Consider the following 25,294-nt stretch of genomic DNA (forward strand, 5'->3'; position numbering starts at 1 on the left):
GAAAATGCATCTCTACTGTCATATATTATGTGATTATAAGAAATGACTTATTTTTACTTTAAGTTTGCAAATAAGAGGAAAATTTCAGAATATACTAGAAATAGAGCATTTAAAAATAAACAGACATAGGAGCAAAATGATTACATTCAATCCAAGCCCATTCATTCATTCATAAATATAAATATGTAACCTACCTGAGATGGATGATCATTTCAGTTTTTACAGCCACTATAGATCCAATCTTAGTTACTTACCTTTCTGACTGCCTGAGGTTTCAACTTGTTCTACAAATTAGTAGACTCTGAGTTTGGCGTCAACTGGACATACACGTATGTATGTACGTATGTATGTATGTATGTTTTATTCTTAGGGATAACCACTTTTATATTGCAATACTTTCTTCTACCTGCTATGAGCACTGGTTCTTTAACTTTTCTTTATCAACCATTGATCGTTTTCAATAAGCTTTCTTCTCTGAAGAAATTTTTTAAAATTTAAATTCGGTCTACTAATGGCATCTTCCCCCTACCCAGTTATTTAATGTTTTGTGTGGACACATTAAGTATGTAACAAATCCATAATGATATACAATAAATGGGTATTTGTTTTAATATTATGTGTTTTTAGCATGCCCTAAGTAAATGTCTTCAGTGACAGAGTCTACAACTTGCCTTGACAGCTATTCTCTGAACTAAAGACCACTTTCTAACAGCCTAGTGAAACAAAATAGTTATTCAAATGTACAGGGGGCCTTATCAAACAATGAGCAAACATAAGAATCTAAGCCCCTGCCGGGCGCGGTGGCTCATACCTGTAATCCCAGCACTTTGGGAGGCCAAGGCGGGTGTATCACGAGGTCAGGAGATGGATACCATCCTGGCTAACAGGGTGAAATCCCGTGTCTACTAAAAATACAACAAATTAGCTGGGCGAGATGGCGGGCGCCTGTAGTCCCAGGCACTCAGGAGGCTGAGGCAGGAGAATGGCGTGAACCCGGGAGGCGGAGCTTGCAGTGAGCCGAGATTGCGCCACTGCACTCCAGCCTGGGCGGCAGAGTGAGACTCTGTCTCAAAAAAAAAAAAAAAAGAGAATCTAAGTCCCAACACAAAACAAAACAGTGTCAGGTTTACTGGAGAATTTATATATTTATATTTGACACTTGGATTGAATTCTCAAGAATAAACATCTGTTTCTAAAGTAAATTCTGGCCAGGTGTGGTGGCTCACGCCTGTAGTCCCAGGACTTTGGGAGACCAAGGCGGGTGGATCACGAGGTCAGGAGATTGAGACCATCCTGGTGAACACGGTGAAACCCCGTCTCTATTAAAAATACAAAAAAATTAGCCGGGTGTAGTGGCGGCGCCTGTGGTCCCAGCTACTCCGGAGGCTGAAGCAGGAGAATGGCGGGAACCCGGAAGCCGGAGCTTGCAGTGAGCCGAGATCTCGCCACTGCACTCCAGCCTAGGCAACAGAGTGAGACTGTCTCAAAAAAAAAAAAAAAAAAAAAAAAATACAAAAATTAGCTAGTGTATGGTGGTGCGTGCCTGTAATCCCAGCTATTTGGGAGACTGAGGCAGGAGAATTTGCACTCTAGCCTGGGCAACAGAGTGAGGCTCTGGCTGAAAAAAAAAAAAAAGCAGTTCTGACATTCTGACATGCAGAACTTTACTATTTTAACCCTACACAAATGAGAAATATGCTATGATTATGTATTTAATTGTTACAGAATATTTGAAATTTCAATATTATATTTTTCAAATGAGCTCCATTTTCATGTAGACATCTGTAAACCACAAAGTACAGTTTTTTTAATTTATAATTTTAAAATTTTCATAAAAGCTTGATTCTTCTTTAATTGCTACAAACACTTTGGAAAACTGGCAATATCTAATAAAGCTAAGTAAAAGCATGAATAATCAGTTGCATTCCTAGATTTATACCCAACAGAAATAAGCATATATGTTTACCAGTGTACTAATATGCTCAGACCTGCACCATTCTTAATAACTCCACAAAAGAAAATTCCTTAAATGTCCATCAATGGTAGAATTAATAACTGCGGTATAGTCACAAAAGGTAATTAGTACTATATAAAAAATGAAAATTAATCATTTGCTACTATGTAGAACAATACATTAAATATCGAAAGAAGCCAGATACAAAACAGTACATACTGTAAGATTATATTTACATAAAATACAAACTAGATAAAACTATGCTGTTAAATGTCAGGGAACTGGTTACTCATAGTTGAGCAGTAACTAGAATGAAGGGCAGAGACTTGTAGGATTCTGGTAAAGTTCAGTTCCTTGATGGGAGTACTGGTTACCATGATATATTCAGTTTGTGAAAATGTATTCAGTTGAACACATATATAAACATATCTGTATGTGTGTTATACTCCCGTAAGAGTTTTTACAATTTTATGTGTAAATGGGGAAATTTGTTTCTCTTGATACTAGAGTGTTATCTTCCCAAATTAATTTTAATCTTCAACCAAAGTAATTTTAAACAGCTATGTTATTCATCTTGGGCTGCCATAACAAAATACCATTGAATGGATTGGCTAAACAACAAAAACATACTTCTCATAGTTTCATAGTTGTGTAAATAGAAAAGTCCAAGATCAGGGTCTCTCTTGTTGGTTTATAGATGGCCCCTTTCTCGCTGTGTCCTCACGTGACACACAGAGAAAGCAAAAGCACAAGTAGATATGGTTCCTTGTGGGGACCCTCTTCTCAGTTTGCAGAGTTTCCCATTCATTATCCAGTCACATGGCAGATAAAGTGACCCCTGGTTTCTTCATTTCATTATAAGGGCATGAATTCCATGGTGTGGGTATCACATCTGTGACTTCATTTAACTCTATTTGCCTTCCAAAGATCCTACCTCTCAATACCATCATATCGGGAATTAGGCTAAAACATACGAATTTAGGGGGACACAGTAATTCAGTCAGTCCATAGTACTCCTAGTGCTTTCACGGGCAAGTAAAAATGGAAATAAGACCAATAGTATATGTAAAATGTGAAGCACAGTGCCTGGCACTTAGTAATCACTCCTGTAGTGCCAAGAGTGTGAATTTACAAGTGTAACAGGGAGCGTGTAAAAGAAAAAGTCTAATTAACTATGTGTATTCTAGAAGGACATATGTATGTTAAGGAAACTGAATAAGTAGACTGTGCTTTAAATATATTATGTACTAATAACTTTTGATTTGATTAAATGAAATTCAGGCATAGATAAGGTTTACCAACAAGAAAATGTCTAGAATACTTCTAGTTTTACTCATGATAAGTTACTGTATGATGTTCAGAAAATGCTTTATTTGGAATTTTTTAAAAGATTAGCTATTATATTTTCAAACTTTTAATATACAGATTTTAAAAAATCCAGTGTCTATTCTACATGCGGTTACTCAGATAAAATGAATTCATAGCAGTTTTGTGCCTGTTCTCCAAATTAAAACACTCTTCTATATGTAAAGAGTGTGTATAAGAAGTATTTTATTTTATTTTATTTTATTTTATTTTATTTTATTTTATTTTAGTGACGGAGTCTCGCTCTGTCGCCCAGGCTGGAGTGCAGTGGCGCAATCTCAGTTCACTGCAAGCTCCGCCTCCCAGGTTCCCGCCATTCTCCTGCCTCAGCCTCCGGAGTAGCTGGGACTACAGGCGCCGCCACCTCGCCGGGCTAATTTTTTGTATTTTTTAGTAGAGACGGGGTTTCACCGTGTTAGCCAGGATGGTCTCAATCTCCTGACCTCGTGATCCGCCCACCTCGGCCTCCCAAAGTGCTGGATTATAGGCGTGAGCCACCGCACCTGGCCCAAGAAGTATTTTTTAATTTTATAATCCAAATCCACAGAGATTTTTGTGGAGGCTTTTGGGTGTTTTTGTTGTTGTTTTGTACAAGTTACAGAACTTCTCTCTCATATAGTTAGGGTAATGGACTAGATGTTCTTCAGTTTTCACACAACTTTATATTTATTTTCATATATAAGAAATACATAGTCACCATAGTCAAGAAGCTTACAGATGCCTGAAGAACTTAGTAAATGCAAAATAGAGTATTAACTATAGGTTAGATAGTGAACTATAATCTAGAGATAGAAAAGAGCTCTACGATCGTATTCTTTTAAGAACACAAGTGATAATAGGGCTAAAAAGTAAACTAACAATCAAAATGCAATGTAATTAGTGATGTGGTGCCTCCAGATTTTTTCCCTAAATTATTTATTTTATTTTACTTTATTATTATTTGTTTAAATTCAAGGTCTCTCTCTGTCACTCAGTGGCATCGTCATAACTCACGGCAGCCTCAGTCTCCTGGGCTCAAGGGATCCTCCTGATTCAGCCTCCTGAGTAGCTTGAACTACACTTGCATGTCCCAGTTAATTTTTTTTTTCTTTCTTTTTTTTTTTTTAAAGATGGGGTTTCACTATGTTGCCCATGCTGGTCTTGACCTCTTGGCCTTAAACAAAAATCCTCCCACCAAGGTGCAGAGCCTGGCCCAGATTTTCTATATAGGAGTAACTTGGGTTGGAAAGAGGTGGTGGTGGGGAGCTAGGAGACTCCTTTTAAGCGGCATTTCCCTAGTCATTCTGCACCTTTTTGTAGATTGCATTTACTTTGGAATATTTTTGGATGCTGAGAGAATTTATTAAGATTCACTGACTGCCCGACCATCAACAAGCCACAATTCTGCATCAAAATAGGAAACATACGATCATGAAAATAAACTGTATCAAAGAGAGTTATAGAGAACTTCAAAAGATATAAAGGTGACTTGTGTCCTAAAGTATGTGCAGAAGTGAATCACAAGAACCATGGTGCCTCAATGGGCTTGGCACATGGAGTGCCACCATTATATGTTGATTGGTTTGATGAGTGAGGGAGAAATAGAAGATTGAGTCATGCAGGGACAGCATGGTGTAGAAAATCCAAGAGATATATGAAAATGTGCCACATTCTGCATTGAGTTTATGTTAGCGTTTGTATAGAAGTAGGAAAATATAAAGCCAGAATATAGCTTCTATTTGTTAGAAAGTTTACATTTTATTTCAAAGCCTATGAGAAAAAGTTGAGGGATATTAAGGGGAGACGAGTTACATGAGCAGGTTTATACTTTTACAATGTATGACTCTAGCTGTAGTAAAGAATAGACTGGGGATACTGAAGCCTGGAACAGAGATATGTGTAAAAGGCTAATGCAGTGACTCAGGTGTTAAATGAAAGGCAGCACAAGCTTGATAAATTAACAGGAACATGAATGCTTACAATTTCAATAACTGTTTCAATATGAAGGCAAAAGGAATTATAAATATATATAAGACCATGTTTCTGTCCTATGGATAATTAGAAAGATTTGGTGGTCACTTGCTGGAATAGAATATTGAAAGTTTGGAGAAATATTGAGAAAAAAAAACCCTCAATTTTAGCCTTAATGAGAATAAAGTACACCTGGAAAACTTCAGTGGAGAGAGATAACAGTGTAAATAAAATTAATGGATTCAAACATGTGTCTGGTTTGAAGATAAAAATCATTTGGCATCTTCAATGGGATTTGAGACAATACAGGAAATGAGAGGGAAAGAGATTGATGACAAGAATTTAGGGAATGGCAAGATCTAATATGAAATGAGGAAGCAATGATCAGCTCAAGATAAATACAGAGGTATTTCAAATAATGCGTTTAAGGGTATATTGTGGCCATATTTTGAAACCCGTGGTGAGAATTTTATATTTTAAGATGGATTTTGAAAATGAGGGAAAGTTATATAATGGCAGAAAGGAAATGACAGCTGAAATGACATGATATAATAAAGATGGGGGCCAGGTATGGTGGTTCATGCCTGTAATCCCAGCACTTTGGGAGGTCGAGGCAGGAGGATCATTGGCGGTCAGAAGTTTGAGTTTGGCCTGAAAAACATGGTGCAACCCTGTCTCTACTAAAAATACAATAAAATTAGTTGGGCATGGTGGTGCATGCCTATAGTCCCAGCTACTCAGGAGGCTGAGGCAGGAGAATAGCTTGAACCCAGGAGTGGAGGTTGCAGTCAGTCTAGACTGTGCCACGGCACTCCAGCCTGGGCGACAGAGCAAGACCTCATCTCAGAAAAAAATATAATAAAAAAAAAGGATGGATCATAATGTACCAATTTTCGCTGCATATAAACATTATTAAAATAAATATTTGTATTGTGTATTTTAAAATATATTCTAAGTAATCTCCCAAAACAATAATGTACTAGGGGATAAGTCTAAAGTTTTGTTCTTTGAATGCTGTATATCTGGGCCAGTTTTGTGTCTTTATATTATGTGACTTTTAGCTATGAGTGTCGTGCTTTGTGTTGTTAGAAAATCTTTTGAAATCTGTAGGACATGAAAATTGAACAAATATCTGCTATTTTTGCTTATTTTATTCCAGGCCCTTTCATTCAATGAACCCAGTGAGTATTAAAGAAAACAGTGTACTTTAGTAAAGAATAATTTATTGAAAAATAAGTATTTTTTTTTTTTTTAGACAGAGTCTCACTCTGTTGCCCAGGCTGGAGTGCAGTGGTGTGATCTAGGCTCACTGCAAGCTCTTCCGCCTGGGTTCATGCCATTCTCCTGCCTCAGACTTCCAAGTAGTGCCAGCCACCATGCCCAGCTAATCTTTTGTATTTTTAATAAAGACAGCGTTTCACCATGTTAGTCAGGATTGTCTCAATCTCCTGACCTTGTGATCCACCCTCCTTGGCCTCCCAAAGTGCTGGGATTACAGACCTGAGCCACTACGCCCGGCCTAGCATTCTTAATGATAAAATTGTTCAGTTATTTGCAATTACTGTTACAAATTTAGCACTGAAACTAGTTTTCACTCTTTAAAATAGCATTCAAGTGAAGTTTTTGAATCATATGTTTAACAGAACCAGAAAATATTCAGCTAATCACTCAGATTATATTAAGATTATATTAATATTTTACCCCCAGGTACTATACCCAGGGTAGTTGTCCTGACTCCATCTGCAGACAGTCTTTGCACACTGCTTCTTAGTTCTAATCTGAAGCCTCTGTTTCCCATTCACACTGGAGATGAATGACAGGATACCAGAAATGCATGTACAGATACTCAGTTTACATATTCTCATTTTGATCTCACCTCCCACTCTTTTTTTCTCTTTAAAATTTTCTGAAACTCGGAATGACGTGTAGTTTCCATTGCCCATCTAGACTACTCCTGTGGAAGATATAGTTGTGATATGATTCTAAAGGTGTTATTTAAAAATGATATTAACTGGATATCTGAAATCTTCTGGTCCTGACTAAGAGTACTGTTTCAAATATATTCTCACCTGTTAGTATATACTGATATTCCCTTTACTTTGGGAAAGGTCTCAGTTATCCATTTTAAACTGCTGTAATTAAGGGGTGTGTGTGTGTGTGTGTGTGGTTGTTGCACTGTCATACTAAATTTTGACCTTCATGAGGGGAGAGACATGTGTGACTTGTGGATCGTAACAGCCATCATCGCAGAAGCTAGGAATAGAGATAAACTTATCCAGGAAGAATCTGTGGAGAGCCCTCATGTCAAATGTTGGTTCTCTTGACATTCCAAAAGAAGTCAACAAGGTTGTTTTCTTTTTAATTAATAAATTAAAATGCATATATTTTTGTCGTACAGTATGATGTTTTAATACATGTATATACCATGGAATGGCTAAATCAAGCTAATTAGCATATGCATTACCTCACATATTTATCATATTTGTGTAGTAAAAACACTTAAAATCTACTCTCTTAGAAATTTTCAAGCATACAATATGTTGTTATTAATTATAGTCACCATGATGCACAATAGATTTCTTGAACCTATTGCTCTTATCTAGCCGAAATTTTGCATCCTTTAACCAACATCTCTCCAAGCCCCTTGAAATAAAGGGGACAAATGTGGGATGAAATGAAGAAAGACTTTCAGACTTCTGGGATTCTATAAGCAGGGAAAAGGCTACTCAAAAGGCATGAACATCACTGAAACACTGCTGATGTTTGAGAGCACAAGGCCCCTCAACAATATGATACTGCCTGTTTCAGAACCCCTCAGCTAATCATCCACTTTCTCTGCTCATTCAAAGCTTATTGTGTGCCTGGTATTACCTGTGCTCTTGATATATAAAGTAAGTGACATTAACACATACTATTGAACAGATTTTAAACATAGTTGCAAATATAATTTCATGCCTAAACAGGAATAATGTACAACTCACCTCAAGTTGTGAAACATAATTTCAAACAAATAAACCATTATTCAAAAGACTTCCTAAGAAAGAACATATTCATTCTTTGCTTTGAAACATACATAGGAATTTCCTAGTTAAATAATCAGAGAAGTTTATTTCTAAAGGAGAGATAATAAAATGCTCAAATGCAAAGAAGTGTGAAATAAGAAGTATCTTTAAAGAATAATAATCAATGCTATTTAGAATTGGCATATGTTTTGAAGAAAAGAATGGTAGGAAATACTGTCTGTGAAATAGATTAGAGTCAGGACAGCCCCTCTCTTCATACAAAATGACCTGAGTGGAGACATTGACCAGTGGATAGAAACATTTTGGGTATCAGGTATTTTTCAAAACTCTAAGGAAATCTGTAATACATTTACCACCACAGGTACGTATGTTCGTGTGTGGAGTATTGTATTACTCCATTTTCACACTACTATAAAGAACTACCTGAGACTGGGTAAATTATGAAGAAAAGAAGTTTAATCAACTCACAGTTCTTCAGGCTATACAGGAAGCGTGGCTGGGCGGCCTCAGGAAACTTACAATCATGGTGAAAGGCAAAGGGGAAGCAAGCATGTCTTACCATGGTGGGGCAGGAGAGGGAGACAAAGAGAGAAAGAGGGAAGAAAAGGCAGAAGTGCTACACACTTTCCAACAATCAGATCTCATGAGAACTCTATCACACGAACAGAAGGCGGATGTCTGCCCCCATGATGTGATCACTCACTTCCCACTAGGCCCCTCCTTCAACACTGAAGACTGCAATTCAGCATCAGATTTGGGTGGGAACAGAGATAAACCACATCAAGTATGTGTATATACACATGCATGTGTGTATGATTTATAATTCTAGAAGGACTTTTTATAGCTTATGAAATCTATGTTTATAGTCTTTTAAGTTATGCACTTTAAATCATTACTTGTAAGCAATGTGTATGGAAGCTTTTTCAGAAATTCACATTAGAAGTGATATATAGCAATAGTTATAAGAATGGAAAAGATTAGGGTAAAAATGAATTTACTTATGTCTAACAGAGAAGTCAGAGAATTCAAAAGTTCCTAGGCTTATATTTGGAGACCAGGTTGTTAGGTATGCCACTAACAATATATAGGATTCTAGGTCTGAAGGGAACCTTGCCAGGGAGAAGATGAGTTTAGTGTTGAATGTTTTAGTTGGAAGTCCTATGAGTTTCTCATACTGGAGACTTCCACTAAGTTGTGAAACATTCTATTTCGGTGCTTACCTATAAAGAATGGAATTGAGAGACATGAACATACAAATGATATTTAAATCATGGGCATGGAGGGGGCAAATCAATGGAAGGATAGGTAAAGAAAAGAAGAAGTTTGAAGAGAATCCTGGTAAAATCAATACTTATTTTATTTGTTTGCTTATTTGTTACTTATTAAAGGCTATGGTCACAGAATGAGATACTGACGCTTTTAAGTTTTGAAGTTGAATATATCCAAGGTAGGTTATTGGTTTAGTCATCCACAGTTATTCTGTGTTTTCTTAAACTCTCAAGAAAAATTTGGGGTTTATATATAGGAAATGTTAATAATCCATGGATAAGGATTTTAACAACTATGGGGAGTGATAATAAAAGACTATAATAAAGATGGGAAATTGAGGGAAAAGGACAGGAAAGTGAGGGGGAAAGGATTAATTGTTTTAATTCAATTATTTTAAATGGGGATGGATGGATTTTTACATGAGGTGCAAGGATAATGTTGGTTCAGAAACAGAAATAGGAAGGGATTCAAGATGGCTGAGTAGCTGCAGCCAGGAGGAACATCTCCCACCAAGGGACTGTGATATGGGGCAGACTGGCATCCTACAAGCAGATCTTCAGAGGGAAGGAATTGAGAGTGGACGGGGTGGTGGGGCACAAAATGCTGGGTTGAATGGGGAGAAAGCTGAGAACCATGCATGGGGTGAATAAGCACCAGGACTCATTCCTGGCCCCCAGTGACTCCTGGGAAAGGAGTAATTCGAACAGGTGAGGAGTGGCCTACACTTATCATGGACCTCTGGAATCCTAGCAGAAGAAGACCTCATGACCCCCACAGACACTTGAGCTGACAGAAAGATCTGCTTAGAGAAATGACAGGGCAGGGCTCTAGCCTGTGTAGTTCAGAGGATTTGGCATGGGAATGGCTTCAGTGGAGCGTGGCTAGTGATGCTTATCCCCCAATGCTTGCCATGCTCCTCTAGGAACTCTAGGAGACTTTAGCCTCAGGGTGACTGTAGGACCTGGACAGAGCAGAGCAGTCATGCCCATGAGATAAGGGCGTGACTGAGTGCCCCTCCATCTACTGGCATCTCATGGGGTCCCAGACTGACCACATCCACTTGCAGTGCAGCCTCGGTTGCCCAACCAGGGCAGTTCCTGGGGCCTCACGTTATAGCTCCTTTGCCAGAAGACCATGCCTGACTGTTGGAAAGCTCCAGCAGACTGACCCTTACCAATGCACACCAGCTCACCCAGTTTCCTCTCGCTGAAGACTCCCTATGCTGATTTTCCAGCATGCACTCACTCATGGCCCCCTTATCACTTTGGCAGCACAAGCTCACCCAGCCACCCCCTCCTTGTGATGCTGCTTTGCTGTCGCCAATGTGAACTCATGCAGAGTTGCCAGGAAATTCACCCCCACAGTGCCATCACCACTGCTGGTACAAACTGTGCACAGGTGCCAACAACCTCAGCTCTGTCAGTGTCCCCATCACCACTGCCACCACCAGCACAAGTGCTAGCAAAGAGGCTGACAACCCTGCCACTCTAGATGTCCTTGTCCAATCAACGTGCATGCACCCCACCATGCTGCTGCAGCTGCTAGCACATGTGAACAAGCACAGACCCCACTGCCTCTGTTCCAACAAAGCACTTTGGCTGGCAGCTCCTGAAAATTGGAGTGTTGTGGCTAATGTACCGGGAAAACTTCAGCCCCTTCAGTGCACCAGGTTCATTACCTCAAGGGGCCAAAAATCAAGCTGGAGGGCTCAATACCAGCTGATCAGAGTTAGAGCATCCATCCCAGGAGTGCCAAGTTGAGCTTTGGACTCCTGAAATCTTCCAGAAGTGAAGTCAGTGGACTGAACCCACCTTCTGCCACAATCAAACTCCACTGACTTCACAAAATACCCTATCCAGAGGCCAGTAGCTTCAAAGATGGAAGAGTCATCAGCCCAGACAGATAAGAAAGAACCAGCATGAGAACCCTGTGAACTAAAAAAGCCAGAGTGTCTTCTTACCTTCAGTTGATTGCAGTAGTTCCCCAGCAATGGTTCTTATCCAAGCTGAAATGGCTGAAATGACAGATATGGAATTCAGAAGGTAGATGGATCATCAAGATTTAGGAGGAAGTGCAAGCCCAAGACAAGGAACCACAGGAATAAAAACAAACTACACAGGAAGTAAAAGATGAAATGTCCATCTTAAGAGTTAACTAAACTGATCTGATACAGCTGGAAAACTCACTTCAAGAATGTCATAACATGGTCATATATATTAACATCAAGATAGATAAACTGAGGAAAGAATCCCAGAGCTCAAAGACTAGTTCTCCAAATTGGCTCTGTCAGACAAAAATACAAAGAGACTTAGACAACTACACAATAACAGTGGGAAACTTCACACCCCAACTGACAATATTAGACAGACCATAGAGGCAGAAAACTAACAAAGTTATTCAGGATATGATCTTGGTACATGACCAAATGGACCTAACAGACATCTGGAGAACTCTCTACCTAAGTATAATACAGTGTACATTATTCTCATCTGCATATAGCACACACTCTAATATTGGTCATACAATCAGCCATAAAATAATTCTCAGAAAATTAAAAAAAATACCATACTAACTATACTCTCAAATCACAACACAATAAAAATAGAAATCAATAGTAAGAAGATTGCTCAAAACCATACAATTACAAGCGATTTAAACAACCTGTTTCTGAATGGCTTTTGAGTAAACAATGAAATTAAGGCAGAAATTACTTGAAACGAGTGAAAACTATGATACAACATACCAGAATCTCTGGACACAGCTAAAGCAGTGTTAAGGGAAAAGTTTTTAGTGCTACATGCCCACACCTAAAAGTTAGAAAGATCTCAAATTAGCAACCAACATGTTATCTAGAGGAACTAGGAAAATAACAGCAAACCAACCTCAAAGCTAGCAGAAGACAAGAAATAATCAAAATCAGAGTTGAACTGAGTGAAACTGACACATTCATAAAACCATAAAAAGATCAACAAATCCAGCAAGAGCTGGCTTTTTGAAAAAATAAATAAGATTGATAAACTGCTAGATAGACTAAAGAGAGAGAGAGAGAGAGAGAGAGAGAGAGAGAGAGAGAGAGATCCTAATAAGCCCAATGAGAAATGACAAAAGGGAAATTACCATTGACCCCACAGAAACACATAAAACCCTCAGAGACCATTAAAAACATCTCTATGCATACAAGATAGAAAACCCAGAAGAAATGTATAAACTGCTGAAAACATTCAACATCCCAAGACTGAACCAGGAAGAAATGGAATCCCTGAACCAATCAATAGTAAGTTCCAAAATTGAATCAGTAATAAAAAGCCTACCAACCAGAAAAAGCTCAGGACCAGAAAGAATTATGGACAAATGCTACCAGATGTATAATGAAGAGCTGGTACCATTTCTAATGAAACTATTCCAAAAAACTGAGGAGGGACTCCACCCTAACTCATTCTATGAGGCCAGCATCTTCCTGATACCAAAACCTGGAAGATGTACCACAAAAAAAAGAAAACTTCAGGCCAATATCCTTGATGAACACAGGATGCAAAAATTCTCAACAAAATACTAAGAGCCATCTTTAAAAACCCATAGCCAATATCACAGTGAATGGGCAAAACCTGAAAGCATTCCCCTTGAAAATCAGAAAAAGACAAGCATACCCTCTCTCACCAATTTCATTCCGACAAGGTACTGGAAGTCCTAGCTAGAGCAATCAGGCAAGGGAAAGAAATAAAGGGCATCTAAATAGCAAAAAAGGAAGTGAAATTATCTCACTTTACAGGCAATATAATTCTATAACCAGAAAGCCCCATAGTTTCTGCCCCAAAGCTCCTAGATCTAATACAGTACTTAAGCAAAGTTTCAGGATACAAAACGGAGTACAAAAATCAATATTATTTCTATACAACAACAGTGTCCTAGCTGAGAGCCAAACCAAGAACATAATCCCATTCATAATGGCCACAAAAAGTATAAAGTATAAAATACCTAGTGATACAGATAATGAGGGAGGTAAAATATCTCCTCGATGAGAATTACATAACACTGCTGAAAGAAGTAAAAAATGACACAAACAGATGGAAAAATTTTCTGTGCTCATGGAGAGAAAGAATTGATATTCTTAAAATGGTCATACTACCCAAAGCAATGTTCAGATTCAATGCTATTCCAATCAAACCACCAATGACATTCTTTACATAATTAGAAAAAAGGTTTTGAAAAATTCATATGGAATCAAAAAAGGCTCAAATAGTAAAGGCAATTCTAAGCAAAAAGAATAAAGCTGAGGCATCATACTACCTGACTTCCAAATATACTACAAGACTACAGTAACAAAATGGCATGGTACTGGTGCAAAACTGACACATAGATTAAAGAAACACTTTAGAACAGAGCACTCAGAAATAAAGCCACACATGTAGGACTATCTGATCTTCACCAAAGCTGGCAAAAACAAGCAATAGATAAATTACTCCCTATTCAATAAATGGTGCTGGAATTCTGGCTAGTCATATGCAGAATATTGAAACTGCTCCCCTTCCTTACACCATATACAAAAATCAACTCAAGATAGACTAAATACTTAAATGCAAAACCTAAAACTATAAAAACCCTGGAAGAGAACCTAGAAAACACAATTCTAGACATAAGAATGGACAAAGATTTCATGATGAAGATGCCAAAAGAAATTGCAACAAAAATTGACAATTGGGACCTATGTAACAACAGACTTCTGCACAGCGAAAGAAACTACCAACAAAGTAAATTTTCAAGACAACCTACAGAAGGGGAGAAAATATTTGCAAACTATGCATCTGACAAAGGTCTAACATACAGAATATATATGGAAAGTAAGCAAATTAGCAAGTAAAAACAAACAACCCATTTAAAAGTGTGCAAATGACAAAAGCAGACACCTTTCAAAAGAAAACATACGTGTGGATAACAAGCATATGAAACAGTTCAACAACACTAGGAAAATGCAAATCAAAACCACAATGAGATACTATGTTCAGAATGGCTATTATTAGAAAGTAAAACAATAATAATGACAGATGCTGTCAAGGTTGTGAAGAAAAGGGAATGGTTATACATGTCTCATGGGATTGTAAATTAATTCTGGCATTGTGGAAAGCAGTTTTGCCAAATTACCACTTAATCCAGCAATCCTATTGGGTATATACTCATAGGAATATAAATTATTCCACCATAGAAACACATGTACATGTATGTTCATCACAGCACTGTTCACAGTAGCAAAGAATCAACTCAAGCACCCATCAATGACAGACTGGATAAAGAAAATGTGGTACATATACACCATGGAATACTATGCAACCATTAAAAAGAACGAGATTATGTCCTTTGAGAACACATAGGCAGAGCTGGAGGCTATTATCCTTAGTAAATCAACTCAAATACCCATTAATGACAGACTGGATAAAGAAAATGTGGTACGTATACACCATGGAATACTATGCAGCCATTAAAAAGAGGGAGATTATGTCCTTTGAGAACACATAGGCAGAGCTGGAGGCTATTATCCTTAGCAAACTAACACAGAAACAGAAAACAAAATACTGCATATTCTCACTTATAAGTGGGAGCTAAACATTGAGTACACATGGACACAAAGGATAGAACAACAGACTTGAGGGCCTACTTGAGGATGAAAGGTGGGAGAAGGAGAAGGATTGAAAAACTACCTATCAGGTACTATGCTTACTACTTGAGTGACTAAATAATTGGTACATCAAACTCCCATAACACACAGTTTGCATATACAACAAACTTACATGTGGGTCCCTGAAGCTAAAGAAAAGCTTAATTTACAAAAAATAGAAATAAGGAGACTAGAACGCTGACATTTCCTAACCATGTTTTGCATATGACATGAAAATAAAACAAAAAGAAAAAAATAACATTCCACCCATGCACGGAAAGAAATGAAAGGACATCAACAGCGTGGGGAGCGAGAAGGCAGAGTGTGATTTTATTACTTTACAAAAACAATTTAATTTTTTTAAGCTATCTTTCCTTTCTTCCAACTCAGATTTTTGTTCTTAGGTTTTATTTCTTGAAATGAATGTGTTTACTTCTTGAGATGGGTGATTTCTTTTTTTTTCTATTGTATGCCATTATACACATTTTGTGTTAAGTTCAACTTTAGCTGTATGTCATGATTTCTATGTGGTGTCTTATATTTCAAAATCTTTCAAAGTTTTGCTATTACTTTTTGATTCAGCATTATTTATAACTAAGTTAATTATAATTTTATATGAAGCAATATATAATTTATAATTGTATTTATAATTATTTATATGCAATAAAATATTAGTATATAAGTGTGTTTCAGTGGTATACCTTTCAGTATAAGTAAAAGTACCTTCGTGTACTTTTACACGAAGATGTAAAAGATGGGGGCAATTATGGACAATAAATTGACATGCTTACTTTTAATGTAACCATTGAATAATTTCTCATAAAATGAGTGTGTATTATTATAATAAAACTATTCAGTTTTATAATCACTGAATGATTTCTTTTTTTTCTGCACATTTGTGGTAAGAATCATGCTACAAGTCAAACATCAGAAGTTGACTCTTCTGGAAGAAATATCAAAAGAATAACATACCAATTCAGGACTGTAGAAGGTCCTTGATATGGTTTGACTCTGTGTCCCCACCCAAACCTCATCTTGAATTGTAATCCCCATGTGTCAGGGGAGGGACCTGGTGGGAGGTGATTGGATCATGGGGTTGGATTTTCCCCATACTGTTCTCATGATAGTGGGTTCTCATGAGACCTGATGGTTGATGGAGAGCGATAATCCTCCCTTGCTCTCTCTCTTTCTGGCTGCTATGTAAGATATTACTTGCTTCCCCCTTGTCTTCCACCATAGTTGTCATTTTCCTGAGGCCTCCAAAGTTATGTGGAACCATAACTCAATTAAGCCTCTTTTTAAAAATAAATTACTCAGTCTCAGGTAGTTCTTTATAGCAATGTGAAAATAGACCAATACAGAGAATTGGTACTGGAAGTGGGGTGCTGATACAGAGATACTTGAAAATGTGAAAATGACTTTGGAACTGGGTAATGGGGAGAGGTTAGAACAGTTTGGAGGGCTTAGAAAAGGACAGGAAGATGCGGGAAAGCTTGGAACTTCCAGAATACTTGCTGAATGCATTTGATCAACATGTTAATAGTGGTATGAACAATGAAGTCCCAGTTGAGGTGGTTTCAGATGGAGGTATTTATTGGGAAATGGAGCAAAGGTCACTCTTGCTATACTTTAGCAAAGTGACTGGCAACATTTTTCCCCTGGCCTAGAGATCTGTGGAACTTTTAACTTCAGAGAGATGATTTAAAGTATCTGACAGAAGAAATTTCTAAGTAGCAAAGTACTCAAGATGTGACCTGGCTTTTTCTGAAAATGTAAAGTCATGCATTCACCAAGAGACGGTCTGAAGTTGGAACTTATTTTTTTAAAGGGAAGCAGAGTATAGAAGTTTGGAAAATTTGCAGCCTGACCATGTGGTAGAAAAGAAAAACCCATTTTCTGGGGAGAAATTCAAGCCACTCGCTGCAGAAATTTTCATAAGCAAAGAGAAACTGAATGTTAATAGCCAAGGCAATGAGGAAAATGTCTTCAGGGCATTTCAGAGATCCTCACAGCAGTCCCTCCCATCACAGTACTGGAAGCCTAGGAGAGAAAAATGGTTCTATGGGTCAGACTCAGGGCCCAACTGCTCTGTGAAGCCTCATGAGATGGTGTCCTGCACCCCAGCCACTCCAGCTTCAGTTGTGGCTAAAAGGGGTCAAGATACAGCTCTGACCATTGCTTCAGAGAGGACAAGCCCTAAGCCTTGGCAGCTTCCACATGGTATTGGCCCTGTGGGTATGCAGAAGACAAGAGTTGAACTTTGGGAGCCTCTGTGTAGATTTCAAATGATGTATGGAAATGCCCCGATGTCCAGGCAGAAGTCTGCTGCAGGACTGAAGCCTGCATGGAGAACCTCTACTAAGGCAATGCAGAGGGGAAATGTGGGGTTGGAACCCCACAAAGAGTTCCCACTGGAGCAATGCCTAGTGAAGCAATAAGAAGAGGGTCACCATCCTCCAGACCCCAGAATGGTAGATCGACCAATAGCTTTCACTATGCATTTGGAAAAGCTGCAGGCGCTCATTGCCAGCTCATGACAGCAGTCATGGGGACTGTACCCTACAGAGCCACAAGGGTGGAGCTTCTCAAGGCCATGGGATCCCACCACTTGCATCAGCATGCCCTTGATGTGAGACATCAAGTCAAAGGAGATCATTTCAAACGTTTAAGATTTAATGACTACCCTGCTGGGTTTTGGAATTGCATAGGGCCTGTAGCCTCTTTGTTTTGGCCAATTTCTCCCTTTTGGAATGGAAGAATATACCCAGTTCCTCTACCTCCTTTTTATCTTGAAAGCAACTAACTTTTTTACTCTGCAGTCTCATATCCAAAAGGGACTTTTTTTTTTTTTTCTTTTTTTGGTCACAGGTGAGTCTTTGAATTTGGACTTTTGAGTTATGCTGGAATGAGTTAAGACTTTGAGGGACTGTTGGGAAGGTATAATTGGTTTTGACATGTAAGAAGGACATGAGATTTGTGAGGGGCCAGGGGTAGAGTTATATGGTTTGGTTTCGTGTTCCCCCAATCTCATCTCAAATTGCAATCCTCATTTGTCAGGAGAGGGACCTGATGGTGATTTGATCATGGGGTAAACTTCCCCATGGTGTTCCCATGACAGTGAGTGAGTTTGCAGGAGGTCTGACGGTTGAAAGTGTGGCACTCTCCCTGCTCCTCGCTGCCATGTGAGACATGCCTTGCTTCCCCTTCTGCCATCACTGTAAGTTTCCTGAGGCCTCCCCATCGATGTGAAGCCGTGAGTCAATTAAACCTGTTTCTTTATAAATTAGTCAGTCTCACATAGTTCTTTATAGCAGTGTAAAAACAGATTAATATAGTATTTTTAAATTTGATATAGGGAACTGACCCATAGAGACAGACTTCACTGTATTAGACAACATCACCACAATAACCTGACATTTATCAAACACATCAGGTGATTGCATCAGGATTTCCATGATTCATTTAAACCAGAAGCAGGTCAATTTTTAAAAACATTGCTATCTTTACCCCAAGATCAAGAAAACAAGAATTATTAGGTAGACCAGAATGAAACTAAAATAATTTGAAATTTCTTTTTTCTTATACCATCTATAATCCCTAATTTAACAGGCTGTATTTGTAAAAATGGAAATTTAATTCATGGTAAATAGAATCTTATTTCAATTGACCCTTGAATTTATAAATAATAACCATATAAAAGTTTGTACTACAGATTAAAATCATAGAAACTTAATCATAAAAACTTAATGATGATTTTCTAACTAATGGTATATATTTATTGTTCTTGAGTATGATACCACTTAAAACAATGGTTATACACCATGCAAAAAGGCTTGATTGATTCCCTTTACTAGTTATGAATGCATAATCATTTTCATAGGTCAATAGATTTGTCTTTTTTATTTGGCTTTATTTGGATAAATGGAATGTATAATGATGACCATGCTGAAAATGTCACATTTAAAGTCAAATATTACTTAAATAGGTCTTATAAGCCCTGTTTTAAGCAAAAAGACTCCACATGTGAAGTGATGTCTATTAAGTGCTTCTAGAATATTCAATTAATGTCACTAATTAATATCAATTTTAAATAGGCAAGGAATGTTGGCAAAATAGAAGATCCTAGTATGAAAAAAAGTCAGAGAAGCTTCAAAGAAATCTGAGAAAAATATTTTGTATGGCTCTTTTTTTCTGATCTTTATAAAAAAGCAGATAAAGGCTATAAAAAAAATTCTGACTCACACAAGTAGTTTAATTATAACATTAGGGACTTTATGGACCCTACAGGCATATGTTAACCCTCGAGTTTTAATATCATATGGTTGTCATCATGCTAACATTGCATCTTTGTCTATTACTATCTCATGTTATATCTATGTAAATAAACTCTAAATAAGCAAAATTTCATGTTAATGATACCAAGTTTAAAAGTAGCTAAATAAACTGATGTGAAAAATCCTTGACCAGAGGAGGTACTGAGAAAGCAAAACTAATATCTTGTTCTTCCACCATGAGGTGTGATCATGCACTTACTTCACTTCCCACAGCCCTGGAAGAAAACTAACCACCTTACCCTGAGATATTAAAAACAAGAGCAAAAACAGTGTACCTTGAAATACACTCTCTAACCATATGAAATCTACGCTTTATATGTGTTTCTGACTCCTCAATAAAAGAAGGAGGGAAGGAAGCAAGAATGGAGGGAGAAAAAGGTAAGGAGGTAAGGAGGGAAGGAAGGAAGGAGAGAGGAAGGGAGGGAGGAAAGAAGGAAAAGAGGGAGAAAAAGGAAAGACTGTATTCATAAAATTTGCAACACTGACTTGTGATCAGACTTGTGTTTCTGATAATCACGTGACAAAATGACTATTTTTCCACCAGTTAACTATAAACTTGGTAGCCTCAGGCTTGTTTTTTTCTTTCCATCTAAATGCGTATTGTGTCTTTTATTTGGATAATCCATCCTTGTGAAATCTGATCTGCCTTTCAAGCTTTTGTAGGTAAACTTTATTTTTTCCATGAGGTCCTGATTTTAGGAAATGTAAACAACTGAAGAACATAACTCAAAATGAAATATGATAAATTATTTTATATCTCTCAATTCTAATGAACAACTGTCAAACACATTTATTTTATTATTTTCATTCAAAGGTATGTGATAAAATATTTTATAAATTATTTAAAATGAAAATGACATTTATTTGCAAATGTTGCCTTGGAGTGAAATCTATACTTGAAATATCAAAGGGGAAAATATCCAGTCATTTGATGATTCATTTTTCTGTCCTGTTTTCAGAATATTAAAACCATAATAATAAAACTTTGACTATTCTTTATTCTAGATGATTTCTGGAGTAGGTAATTAAAGTCTCTTCTTAGCCAACATCAGTACTTCATGAATTGGACGGTGTTTTGAGGTGGGCTCTTAGAAAAGGAAATGGAAGAGGAAGCATACATTTATGAGTACTATGATCAAAAAAAGAAGTGACATATACACCATGGAATACTATGCAGCCATAAAAAAGGATGAGTTTGCATTCTTTGTAGGGACATGGATGCAGCTGGAAACCATCATTCTTAGCAAACTATCACAAGAACAGAAAACCAAACACTGCATGTTCTCACTCATAGGTGGGAACTGAACAATGAGATCACTTGGACTCGGGAAGGGGAACATCACACACCGGGGCCTATCATGGTGAGGGAGGAGGGGGGAGGGATTGCATTGGGAGTTATACCTGATGTAAATGATGAGTTGATGGGTGCTGACGAGTTGATGGGTGCAGCACACCAACATGGCACAAGTATACATATGTAACAAACCTGCAGGTTATGCACATGTACCCTAGAACTTAAAGTATAATAATAAAAAATAAAAAAATAAAATAAATTTTAAAAAGTGTCATATCTGTGGTGGATTGGATGGTGGCTCCCAAAAAGATATGTCCCATGTCCTAACCCCAGGAACTTGTGAATGTACTCTTATTTAGAAGAAAGACTCTTTGCAGATAAATAAGTTAAGGACTTGAGATGAGATCTTCTTGGATTATGGTGTGCCCTAAATCTAATGACAAGCATCTTTATCAGAAAGGAGAAGGAGAGAAGACACAGTCACGTAATAGAGAAGGCCATGTGGAGACCCCCATAACCATGGAGACAAAGACTGCAGTAATGCTGCCACAAGCCAAGGAATTTCTTGAGCTACCAAAACCTCAAAGATTCAAAGAAGGATTCTGCCCCAGAGTCTCTTCAGAGGGAGCTTTTCCCTGCCGAAACTTGAATTTTGGACTCTTCGAGTCCAACATTTTGGGAGGATGAAATTCTGTTGTTTCAAGCCACCAATTTGTGGTGATTGTCATGGGAGTCCTAATAAAACATTATAATAACGATCCCCTGTTTTCTTATCCTGAACCCAGTCAAGGTATTCAGATGATCTCATGATCATCTTGTAATTCATATTTGGTACAAACATCTCTTAAAACAAGGTCATCTGAGTAGCATAAGTTTATTTTGTTTTGCTGTGTATTTTATGAAAACATTATTTTATGAAACCTAAGCAAAGTCTGAATGTTTAAAAAAGGAAAGACACATACAGCACTGTTGTATATACAGAATTTTTTCCTCCTCTTTCATAAAAATGAGATTATTACAAATAAAACCTTAAGAAATCCACCATGCATCCCTTCACTCTCAATTCTTCTTAATTGCTCATCTACTTCTCTAATATTTTGGTTTACGTTAGCATTACTGGACTTAAGAACAGTATTTTCACATTCCATTCCATTTCCCTCTGTTTCATCCTTAGTTAACTTTCCCAAATTCTGTAGTTTTATATCTTACACATAATTCATTCTACCTAGTAGACTTCTTGCCCCGCCACAAGATTTCTTGTTTTTTTAATATTTAAATCTTCCTTCTTATTTGTTATCTCCACTTTGAATTTTCCTTGTGGCCACATCCACATGCTGAAATGTTCATTTATATTTAGAGACCCTTCAAATAATCTATTGTCTCCAATGTCTTTTCAGATATAGCTATTTCCTCATATTCTTCAGTTGCAATCATGAAAATCTTTCATCATCTCTAATACCTTTTGTCGTCACAAGACCATGCAGCTGCTACCACACTTTTGTTGGACTACAAACAATGAAATATCATTAATTTCTGAAAAACTTGCCCTAACCTGTATCACCTGCTTCTTTCACTCCTGGCTTTTAACATTGCAATTTGTCATAATGTTTTAATACCTTATTCAAGTGGTGTGGCAGGCACTAATTAATTGCTATTCTGAGATCCTTCTTATGTGAAAAAGTATAAAATGTGATTTGGATGAAGAATAGGAACTGCTTCAATCTGAGGCTCAGAAAATGCTTTCTGAGAAAAAAAAATACTCTGAAATTTGAAATGCTTAGGAATTAGCCATGTGAATAGGGTACGTAAAGAAATGAGGTAGCAGTATGTATGAACACATTAAGAGGAAAGGAAATATGATCTGTTTGAGAACCTTAAAGAATATTGCAGTTTTTGGTATAGAAATTCTGGTGAGAAATCACCTGATAAAATGAGAGAGATGACCTGGTCTGACTACAGAGGATTAGGTTTATAAAAGGTTATTTTTCACAATAAAAAAGTCAGATGTTTTGAATTTCGACAACTGAAAAGAGTAAAATAACTTAGGATTCGACAGAAAGAATCTTTACAAATATATCAAAGTAATACGATTTTTTAAAAATAGAATGGAAAATTGACGATAGCTGAGACAATAGGAGTGTTTATAAATGAATACATCATCATTTGCATAACTCTCTTTGGTGGCCTTCATGATGGCTAATGGCTTGACACAATTCATTCTAGCTTTAGGGTGTGAAGTGAAGGAATTAGTGACCTCTTTCACTAAGGAAGAAGGCTCTATGGAAATTACTTGCAAATTGTGAGTAAAGATTTTACTGGTTCTCCACATAATGCAACAAGTAAGTATCAATGTGTACTGCATGACATCTATTTAAAATGTGTGTTTTATTAAAATAGAAATTAAAACTCCCTTGCACTAAGAAGTGAAATTAATTTACCTGTAGTAACAGATTGATTATTTTCAGAGGAAAGAACCTGGCATCATTCTTGTTCCTGTTGTTCAGGAAAGTCACATTCTCTGGAATAAGAGGAACTCATATTTAAAATATTATCATAGATGATAAATTCTCATTGTTCCATATTGGCATAAAAATATTCTTTTAAACTGAAAAAAATCACTCTCCAAATCATTTTTTCCTCCTAGGATAGCATTTAGTGATATGAGCGTAATTGAAAAAAATATATAAGGATATCATGCCCGTGTCTTTTTGGTGATATGACATGAACTTTATGCTTCAACAGAAGGTAAATTTTAGTTGCAATGTGGAATAACAATGAAAAAAATGGTGCTGTCTAGGAGGCTTTATTTTATCCTTGCCATTCAAATACAAGCGGGAGCAACTTAGAATAAATACATAGGTAGTTTTTAACTGCAGTGTTTTGTCAATAAAATAAAATAACTTTTTAAAGTTATTATGAATTGCCAGGGCAGAGGAGGAGTGAGGGTGAAGTTCACAGTGGAACATAAACTAAGTAAATTTAGGAAATGGTATATTCTGCTAAAGTAGTAAAGTTCGTAAAATGTTGTTCCAAAAAAAAAATCAAAAAACTGTCAGATAAGTAATAAATTTATCTTTGGACATTTCAAAATCTTATTTAGGCAGTTTGTTCTACATGTTAAAAAAAACTGCTCAAAACTTTCTCTCACTTTTTTTCTTTTATTTGGGAATTCAAGTCAAATTTACATTAGTGTTGTAGAGACAGAATTTCCACAATGCAAATTGATTTCTGGACTTAGACTATCTACTCTCAGAGGAACACAATGAAAGAGACCGAGCTGCTGTTATTCAGGGTCTGCAATGTCATTATTTATTAAATTGACCTGCATCCTAATTTTGCCCTGGGCTGTTGTGATTTGTACCAGTTGTCCCAGTGTACTTATTAATACTGACCTCGTTTTATTCTCAAAAGTATCCAGATTGGACAATAAATTATATGGTCACTCTATTTAGTTAATATTTGAGGCATACTTTTTATGTTTCTACCAGTGCAAACATAATTCTTGTAAGCAAACTTATAAAAGAAGTGTTTTCAAACGAAGAAACTAAGCCTTCACATCAATAAGTGGTTCATGGAATCCAGGAGCAAACCCCAAATTGCTGACTCAGAAGTCTACATCTTTCTATTTACAGAGCCACACAGCCTTTTCAGTAATTGCTAAATGAATAATGAGGTGAAATACTGCATTAGATATTTGAATGAAAGAGTAAATGGTAGGACTGCAGCACTGTGAATCTATTGAATCAAAACTTCTAAATAAATTAAGTCAACCAGATTAACTTGCCTATTTCATAAATATGGATAATTTTTGTATTGCTTCCTAAATACCTAAGCCTCAACTATATCAGAAAGCAGCAAAAGGCAAAACAAAAAACAAACAAAATAAACAAACAAAAAAAAATCTTTCTAGATGTTCACTATGAATGGGGTAGTAGGTTTACTTTAAGATAGAACATTTTAACTCGATGAAGATATTCAAGAATGGTTCCATGTTCCCCAACCTCATAGTGTCCCAAAAGTGTCCTCTGTATACATGGGCTTATTGAGTTTATGTTGTTTTTCTTATTTACATATTTTAATCTAACAATAAATTCTGAATTCCACATGGGAAGGTATCTTGAGATTTAATAAGCATTCAATGCAATTCTAACGACATATCCAGTATTATATGTAAACCCTTCTATTGTTATATAACTTCATTTTATTTGAGAACTGACAACATAGAGATGTTATCTAAGGAGGTTGACTGGTTTTCCAGACAAGGACTCCTCAATTGTAAAACGAAGGTATTTCAGTAAAAAATCTGTAACACTGGCAGCTCACGCTCCTGATAGCTATGATGCCTATAATATATGAACACAGTTACAACAATATGCACTATGTCTTTATCTCTATTGATTATCTATCTATCTATCTATCTATCTATCTATCTATCATCTGTGTATCCATTTTTCT

The 25,294-nt window shown here is 36.9% G+C and overlaps 1 protein-coding gene across 4 annotated transcripts in view; it reads right to left on the reverse strand.

Moving 5' to 3' along the window:
* ADAM29 (ADAM metallopeptidase domain 29) overlaps window positions 1-25,294 on the reverse strand; it is a 67,384-nt gene that overhangs the window by 26,101 nt on the left and 15,989 nt on the right. For 2 of the 4 annotated variants that reach the window (XM_017879137.1, XM_017879138.1), the window contains one exon: window positions 23,278-23,357. The exons of the other annotated variants lie outside the window; for them this stretch is intronic. The gene's annotated coding sequence lies outside the window, so the exon portion shown is untranslated. The remainder of the gene's footprint in view (window positions 1-23,277; window positions 23,358-25,294) is intronic. 4 annotated transcript variants of the gene reach the window in all.

This window comes from Rhinopithecus bieti, unplaced genomic scaffold (assembly GCF_001698545.2).
Source record: "Rhinopithecus bieti isolate Rb0 unplaced genomic scaffold, ASM169854v2 scaffold_9996, whole genome shotgun sequence".
In the NCBI taxonomy this organism is placed as follows: domain Eukaryota; kingdom Metazoa; phylum Chordata; class Mammalia; order Primates; family Cercopithecidae; genus Rhinopithecus; species Rhinopithecus bieti.